The sequence below is a fragment of the Rhinichthys klamathensis genome, unplaced genomic scaffold, assembly GCF_029890125.1.
Source record: "Rhinichthys klamathensis goyatoka isolate OS25496 unplaced genomic scaffold, OSU_Roscu_1.1 h1tg000232l_1, whole genome shotgun sequence".
NCBI classification, from domain to species: domain Eukaryota; kingdom Metazoa; phylum Chordata; class Actinopteri; order Cypriniformes; family Leuciscidae; genus Rhinichthys; species Rhinichthys klamathensis.
This window is the reverse complement of record NW_026606756.1, coordinates 2,588,585-2,598,674: the sequence shown is the minus strand read 5'-3', so window position 1 is coordinate 2,598,674 and position 10,090 is coordinate 2,588,585.

The window sequence follows — 10,090 nt, the reverse complement described above, 5'->3', positions numbered from 1 at the left end:
TACACCCCTCCGCGGGGAAGACGGTTTCCACCTCACTATACGGTGCCCGTCTCCCCTCGGTACCCTCAGGGGGCCGGTCTGCCAACCCCACCTTCATGCCAGGGCGCAGAGGGTCCCAGCGAGTTTTACCCGAGGGTTGCTCGCTCCCTCCGAAGAGGGATCCAGAGTAGTCAGGCCAGTTGTTCCCTGTGCCTGCTGTTTGAAATACACCAGAGGCCAGTCTCGAGAGGCTGGTATCCTTAGTAGATCTTCTGACATATTGGAAACTTCTACCAAATATATCTCGCTGGGTCCTGAAGGCAGGGTCCTACCCACAGTGGTTGCCCTGAGCAGGCTCTGGTTATGGAACTAGAAGTAAAAGCTCTTCTGCAAAAGGAAGCTATAGAACGGGTTCCTCCACCCAGCAGGGAGTCCGGGTTAGATCTGCGCTGTAGGGAAGCTCAATAAAAAAATCAAGATAGATGCTTACTCTTAAAGGAGAACTCCGGTGCAAAATGAACCTTCGGTCTAATAACACACTGGTACCTAGTCAACCGTTCTCTGAGATTTGTTTTCATTATAATCGAATGTAAAGAGTTTTATCTCTAAAAACTGTTTTGCTTATAACGCTAGTCTATAGGGCATAGAGTAATGACAAATAAAAACCGCTAGTTAATACCACTAACAAGGCTCAAAATAGCCCAACACTAACACGGTAGCATAATGAGGGTCCCTACATGCAAACCGAAGCATAGAGAACTTTGTAAGTGTACAGACAGTTTAATAACAAGATATTTTATAAAGACAGTCCACTTCGCGTATACAGGCAGGAATCATCTTTGGAAAACAGTCTCGACCAGTCAAGCAACGATCGCTGTGCCAAGTGAGCTGGTCGATCGGAATTACGTTTGTGAAATCTAATTACATGGAAACTGTATGCCTTGAAGTGACTTTTCACTTCCTGGTGTGGAGAGCACCAGCTGGACCTGGTTAACTGCCCAGTGGGTGCAGTGCTGGAGTTCATGCCGGAGTGCTTCTCCGCAGGGGTATCATCCCGTATACTGAAGGTGTACGTGGCAGCACTAGTTGCTTACCACGTCCCTTTGAGTGGAGTATCTTTGGAGAGACACCCACTTATAACTCGTTTCCTTTGTGGCACTTTGAGACTGAAGAAAGCAGTCCTCACGAGGGAGCAGACATGGGACTTGGCTGTTGTACTAAAAGGCCACTCCCTAGCTCCATTCGAGCCCATTGAGGAAATTTTTTAAAAATATCTCTAAAGACTGTCTTTCTCCTCGCTATTTCGTCTCTCGAGAGAATTGGAGACATTCAAGCCCTTTCGGTAACTCCCTCGTGCATGGAATTTGCTCCTGGTATGGTAAAGGGTTTTCTTCACCCTAAGACCAGGTTACGTTCCTAAGGTTCCTACTAATACTGTAAGACCTAGAATACTGCAGGCCTTCTGTCCTCCACCGGACGTCAGACCTAAAGAAACTTTATCTGCACTGCCCAATTAGGGCCTTAGATACTTATGTCCACAGAACTGTGGAGAAAGTCTGAACACGATTCATTTGCTTTGGGGTACCCACATAGGGGTGCACGGAGGCAATCACGCAGAGGTGTTCCCACAGCGTTTTGACGCAGCATCTCGTTCCCTCTTCAGGGAACTAGGGTTACATACGTAACCGAGACGTTTATCTTTTTACAAGACCAAAATAATACTTTGACTGCAAACTGCTTCAGTCTAACTGAATATATACAAGTTCCATTATTGCAAAGTTGGACAAAAGATGTGGTTTTTGCCGAAGTTTTTTGGGAAAAATGTCAATTGTCTATTGTCAATAGTGTATGAAGCGCAACTCAGTCATTACAGTCATTTTCAAACCAAGAAGATTTCTGTTGGTCAACACAACGTTTCTCCATTTGCGTGGGGAAATCCTTGTGCGAAATTCCCAAACATTTGGATCCTTATTGAAATCACTGGATTTTGCCCAAGAAATTTAGCCAAACAACTGTAAATCTGACCGTACCTTAACAGGCCTAAATAATAGGATCAAAGCTGGTGTACCCACATACACGTTATTCAGACTACAATTGGCCCAAGCTTTGCATTCTTGCTACGAAAAACAGAGATGACAAGGAAGGTGTATTTAACCCAAACTTTAACATTACCAGGTGAAGGCTTAATGACCAATTATAGGAAGATATATATTTCTATTATTTTTAATAAAAGTCTGCAAAAAGGTAAAATAGAAAATGTCTATGTCACTTTAAGTGCCACACACACCCGTGCACCGCTCTCGTCTCCCCATTCCCCACTCTTACATTCAACTTTTTATAGAACTCTCCACAGACACTGTGTGGAAACACATGTGTACTAGTGGTAGAACTGTTATAAAACACAACGAAGACCAAGAGAATTAACAACATGTTTGTTTTGCTGCTGGTTGTTTTCATTAGGAACATTAATACAATTCCTTCAGGCATTTTTCACTTGTTTGTTGGACATATGAGAAAGTAAAACCAATGGTATTATTAAAAGCTCGTTTGTATGTTTTATTTTGTATTTCCAATTTGCATTTTGCTTGTTTGTACCATAGTTTCATACAAACAAGCTAGCTTTGTTAAAAAGAATGTGAAAGATTATTCTGTGAGACTGTAGCAGTTTAAGCTTTATGCTGTGTGTTCATCTTATTGACCAGCAGATGGAGTGGATTAAAGTTCAGATTCAGATTCACAACACGTTACGGCAGCTAAACACACACACACACACACACACACACACACACACACACACTGGTTCACATAAATACAAACAAACACACGCAGCACACCACACATACATTCATTAATTTATTAGAGAGGACTTTGATGGCTGGACTGATGGCTGGACTGAAACATGCATTGCAGCACACTGTGGGAAAGGTTTCAGTGTAAGTCAGATTGTACCATATCAGGTTCAAAGAGATCTACATTTTAAACATTCAATACTCACTCATCAAACTCTTACAATCACTCCACTTACTAAATGAGAGAGAGAGATGGAGAGAGAGCGAGAAAGCAGGTGATTGCACAACCCAGTTTCTTTTCGTCTCTTTATTATCCCTTGTTCCCACAGGAGCAGCCTGACAGTTTGGATGTGAATATGACACACGCACGCACACACACGCACGCACGCACGCACGCACGCACGCACACACACACACACACACACACACACACACAGACGGCATCCCACACAGGTGCTGCCTTGCATGAGGCCCATACTTGACATCAAAAGGACACCTTTGACATTTCAGATCGCTCCCAAACTATGATGCACAGGGATCTTTTGCCACTACAAAGAAAGAACAAAAGAACAGACATGAAAGAGAAGTCAATAAACATATGGCAATTAATAAAACATTTTTCTACTGAATTCAGTACAAAGACTTTTTTTCCAAAACCACACTACAGCAGAACGCATCAAACCAACAGTTGATATAGCACTGATGAAAAAGTGTCTGCACTATTACGGTTTGTCATGCCGCAGAGATGGACAGTTAGAGGCTATGTGATGTCACTGAGAATGATTTGCCATAACAAGTCAGATACATCTGACTCTGGATACATAGTTGGAAATGTTTTTGATTTATGCATACTGTTTCTGAATGTATGGATCAAGTTTTGCCTACATTTTGTAGTCCAAATGTCCCTACAAGGATAGTGAAACCTGAAACAACCTACATGGTTGGGAACAGCAGGTTCTGAGTGCGTGTTTATGTGAAAGAAATAGAGCAAGACACTGAGAACGACAGAAATAAAGATGTTTTATTAGCGTTCTGTGTGACTGCTCTACCAAACAGAGCATCTAAAATTCACAATAGACAGAAAACAATGGGAAAAGTCGGTAGCTGGAGCACAGCCTTTGTTTTCATTTTGTTTTGTTTTGTTTTAATGAGTTTGAATGTGCATTTGTGTGCATTTGTATTGCGAAACACACACACACACACACACACACACACACACACACACACACACACACACACACACACACACACACACACACACACACACACACACACACACACACACACACACACACACACACAGTGAATATTCTAGGACTTGCATACATCCTCTCTTTGCCAACCGTCACCCCTCACCCCTCCTTTTTCAACTTCTCTCATTGTGAATCTGTCTAATGGAGCACCTAGGGACCGGAGTGTCCCTCCTGAGAGACACACATTGTGTGTATGAGGGTGACTGCATGTCAGACAGCACATGAGACCTCCTATTCACATATTCCTTTAAATGTAATTAACTCCTCCCTCGGTCTCACCAATAACACACTGATACAGGCCTTCCACACAACGTGAGGATGGAACAGAGAATGAAAAAGTGAAAGAAGCATGTGAACAAAGTGTGCTTGCTTGAATATGCGTTTGTGCATTTCTTTCTATCTTTTTTTTCTCAGTAGAAAAGAGAGCATTGCCTTTATTAACAGCTCTGTTCTCCTTTATTTCAAATGAACGCTGCTTTTTCACTTCTGAACTTGAAAAATTATGAACCAGTATAGTTAATTGTCAATATGGGGGGAAAGCAAGGTTTTTTTTTTTCCAACACGTTTTTAGGTTAAAATGTGAGTGTATGAGGAACGTGTATATTTTAGATACTACCATGACTTGTCATTTAAAGAGAGAGTTTACCGAAAATGTGTAATTCTTTCATCATCTACTCCCCATCATGTCATTCCAAACCTGTATTACTTTCTATCTTCAGCAGAACACAAAATAAGATATTGTGAAGAATATTTCATATGTTTTTGTCCATATAATGAAAGTCAGATCCAAAACGATATTGGACCCCACTAACTTTCATTGTATGGACAAAAAACACCAATACTTTTTTTTTTTATAAATAAAATATCTAAAATATGCAACTTTTATTTAAATATTCATATACATTTAAATATTTTTTGTTTATAATAATTATAATTAAATATAATATTAACTATATATTAATAATAATGATTAACAATTTCACCATTTTAATTACTTTCAGTAGTTTACTTTTGGTGTGAAAAATTCATAATCTATTAAAAAATGATAGATTAATTATTATAGATTTAAAGAAATAGCGCCAAATACCAAATACCATAATCCATGAGCACCTTTGTGTTTGTTTGATGACTATGTGTGTGTTTTTTAACTCTCAAAGACACTGATCAGTATGTGTGTACATATGTGCATAGTTGAATGGCACAATGGCGTCACTAAAGCCGCCTTATCTACACACAATCAGATTAGAGAGGGATTGAAGCGTTGCTAAGCACTGCAGCGCACACGCAGCAAGGATCAAGATGATTTGATTAATATTCCTGATCGTATTATCCTTTAAGCAGCATAAATTGTTTTATTCTTATGTATTTATTTTCTCTTTTAACTCTCTGAAGCTGATTTTCAAGATTGCCTCACCTTGATTGTCTCCTAACAACTTTCTGCCAACATATGATCTGCCGGCAGACCCAGACCCACACTCAAACACACACCGCATCATTTCCTGTTGCCACCAGACGGGGGTGCCCTGCTGCACATATAGTGAGATGCACACACACACACGCACGCACGCACACAAGGTCACTCACTCACCTACACAACTATTCTCAACATGCAAATCAGCAGAGAGAGAGGGAGAGGAGGATAGAAGAAGAGAAAGAGAGTCGAGACAGACAGAGACAGAGAGAGAAGGAGTGGGACAGGGTGGGGGTCTGGAAACAGGTCAAGCTAATCATGCATATAATTGCATTTTGACATTGGGGGCTACTGGGACCAGACCTTTGAAGATCAGGTTATCCTGGAAGCACTTAAGTGATTAACAAATGAAAACACTGCTCTAAACTTAATTAGGTACGATATTGGGCCGTGCCGGGCAGGGGACCTGGGGAGAGTAGCATTTCCCCCCTTCATGGACACTCAGCACCCCGTGTAAAATGAAATCAAATGGCACATTTTACACTGCCATTCCCCCGTGAGTTAAAGAATCTCACCCACAGCTTAGACCACAGTCACACAGTCATTTACTTGTCCCAGCAACACTGACACAAGTTTAAACCAGCAAGACATGATGCCACACATGCAATTTTTAAAACTGTCTTCCCCACCAGGGCCCTCCTCAGCTTCAAAATGCTAAAGCCACTGTTGACACTGACTGTGATGCTCGAGTTTATTGTTAAATGCATGAAATTAGTCCCACTTGTATTCTGCTTCCAATTTAATAATTATAGACTTTAAATGGTAGGACAATAAATAATTTATCATAACTCTGCATTTAAGCAACACAAAAGTAAGGTACAATGTGCAAAAATTGAATAAAAGGAGAGTTCCCCCCTAAATACGAATTCTGTCATCATTTACTCATGTTCTAAAACAACAAAAGAAGATATTGCACAATCTTTCAGCTGTTTTTTGTCTATAAAATGAAAATCAATGGTGTCCAAATGCAAAGCAAAATTGGACCCGATATTAGGCAAAAAAAGGCATAAATGTTTTGAAAGACATGAAGGTGAAAGATCACACTGAAAAAAAAAAAAACTTCCACCAGGATGAACTCTCTATCAGTGCACACAAAACACACAAGGGTTATTGTCTACAGTACACACAATCGCACACACAATCGCACACACACACACACACTAAACATCCAGGTACATACTGTTATCTCTGAAAGTTGGCCTCTGAACACGGTTAGCTACTTTTGCACTTTACTAATTCATGGCGACGGCTCCCTCAGCTATGAGCCCTACGCTCCCTTGCCTTCCCTTCCCTTTAGAATTGCTCGCAGTACACCCACACACACTCACCAAATACACTCTGTTACACACACAAACACGCATGATTCCCGGGCCCTAGCGTGGAGGAGTTTGTCTCATGGCTAGAGCGTTTGTTTAATCTCGGACCTGTCTCTAAATAATTGATTCCTCAGTGAGTCTGGCTGTGAATCCCACTCTGACCGGCGTGCTCTATGACCACCCTCTAATTTATTATTTAATCTTTTGTATGGCCAGTGGTCTTTTAAAGTGAGGGAAGGAGATGGCCAGTAAAAAAGAAAACATGAATACTAGCCTTTCGTTTTCAGATTGTTTTATCTTTGACGATACACATTGATTTGACTTCACAGAACAGAGGGAAGTAACACAAAATGCACCTGAAACACAGGAAGCTATGGACCTGCTGCTTATTGGTGAATATCTGAGGAGTAAATCACTAATATTGAAAACACCATTTATATGTATGGCTAATAGTTACTTTACGATTACTGTGCTTACCAAAAAAAGAAAAAAGAAAAACATACACTGATAGCTTATAGAGTAGGTTTAGAGCAATATAAAGCATGCCCTGTGCATGTAAATTCAATTCAAGAATATTTTTCTAAGTAAGAATATGCAAACTAGTCAAGGTCATGCAGGTCATACTGTACAGGTAAATGTTTTCAGTCCATTGAAGTAATTAAATGCAAACTAACTAACCATTTCAGGATTTAATAATTTCAGAATAAAACATATAGAAATGAGCAGACAAAATGTTGCTGCAATTACAATAGGGCACAGGGGTCCAAACATAAGGGCATTTGTAAAGGAAAAAAAATAATAAAACACAATAAACCACAAGACAGCAAAATGTAAAAAATAAAAACAAATCAACAAAGAGCTCAAGAAGTGTTGTATTTGTCTAAAATCAAGCGAAATTTGCCCCTGTTAGAACTTCTTGAAGATTGTGCAAATAATTTTTTTGTTAGTGTAAGTTAGTGTGTTTTTGAGAATTTGAGATTTGCATATTTTTTTTAATAAAAATGTTAAGAAATAATATTATTTTCAATTTAATTTACAATATTATTATAGTATATTATTATTAAATAATATTAAAAATAATATAACTTCATGTGAATAACTTTATTTGTATAAATGTATAAAGTTTAATTATGGTGATAATAAAATATATGTCTGTAATACTTTAAATAAATGTTTAAGCTGTGCCGTTTAAACTGAAAAGCTTCACTATACCACTCTCACTTTTCCCTGCAATTCTTTTCCTTCTGCATTTTGCATGTGTGTTGCTGCTCTTCATTATTCAAAGATGCTTTCTGCTGGAATGTGGCATGAGCATCCAGAGATGACAGCCACTCTCCCAAAGCAAGGTACACCTCAATTATGCATGCACAGACCACAAACCTTGCATTTCATTGTGTGTAGTTGTACACTTGTGTGTGTGTGCTGTGTACACGCACTTCCATTTGCATGTAGAGCCCACAATGGTGCATTCTTTTGCTACTTAGATAACATATGACCCCATGACTGCAGGCAGTAAAAGCAGACACTCAAGGAATCCTACAGTAATTGTGCTTTGAACCTGAGACATTAAAATAAAGAACAAATGCTTAATGCAATTTAAGAATAACTCCCTCCCTGACACCCGCATCAACGCTGAATTTCCCAGAGTGCTGTAAGCCAACACGTTAGGCCTGTTATTGTTTGCGCGGTGTGTTTATCTGCATGAGAGGACTCGAAGAGTTCCCTGAAGAGACAGGAGAGCTAAAACAATTAAACGCTGCTCACTCCGAATTACATCTCCCTCCTCTGATCCAAGACCACACACACACACACACACACACACACGAGCACACATGCACACACACACTACTAGAACTCAGGAGTGTCCACACACTCAACAGGGTGTGTTTGTGTGCACACATTTAATGCTTGATTTGGTTTTCAGCTTGATTGGCTTTTCATTGTTTAGTAATGATATGAATAATTTATTGGAGGTCGTACATATCTGTCCGTTTTTTGAAGGTAGATGTCCTGAAGGATTTATTTTTTTCTCGATGCAAAAGAGACACATTGCAACTCACACTCACAGAGAGAGAAAGTGTGGCATCGAAAGGGGAGTCGGTGTTCCCAAAAGTGAAATTCCAGCAATTATTCACAGGAGATTGGTCCAGGCTCCGTCGCCAGCTTGTCGACACTCTTGACTGCGCAGAGGAGACTGACAGCCCCATTCTTCCACGTCACTGTGACAGATAAATATTTCACACACAAATAAATAAAGGATGCCCTGCGTTTTCCCTCTCTGTGGTTCTTCACAGACCAGTGCTCACACACACACACACACACACACACACACACACACACACACACACACACACACACACACACACACACACACACACACACACACACACACACACACACACACACACACACACACACACACACACACACACACACCTCTTCACCACAAACACACACTCACACGCTTCCTAAACTCCTTTAGGCACATCAAATGCAAACACACACCATCACATTGACAACCCCATCACAGGGTTTAATCTGGTTTGTGCGGGACGCAGGTAACTCTCCTCTCCTCATTTCCTTCTACAAAGAATCAATTAATGTCCGTCCGAGAGCCGACATGTTAAGGGAGGCCCCTGCTATTGTGTCCAGGGCCCTCCTGTGTTTCGCCTGATCAGAAACTGCCCCTTTGTAATAGTTTAATTACTGTAATGTGGACGATACATGTGAGGTGATTACGCCAATCCCACTGGGAGGTTTAAAAATAACACATTTCATCTCAAATGAGATATTAAATGCATTAAATGTCTGTGATTGTAATAGGCATCACTAAGTGTCTCTCTTCCTGTTCTTCCACATGGATGACCTCGCTCTCGTTTGTTAGGATGCTCAGAGGGGAAAAAAGTGTGATGATTCAATTAAAAAAATCTTGAGGTGGTTTTCGTCATTCTTTACCTTTCTTGCTCATCTAGATGAGTGATTGAAGGTGAACTTTGGTCATTCATTTTATCTTCTAGGTCAAATAACCTATTGTAATCTTACTTCAAATTTTCTCTTTCTTTTCTCCTCTCTCCCCCTTTATTCTTCACGCCTGACCCAAACCACAGAGTGGTGCTATCATGTTAGCACTGAGATAAAAAGCAGACTGAAATATTTATGTTGGTGTTATGACTTTGTTCTGCTGTGTGCGGATAGACTGACTTGAGTGTGCCGTGATGCTGGGGTGTGATCTGCTTCATTAGGAGGATTTCTGAGGGTGGATTAACCCCACTGAGGCACAGG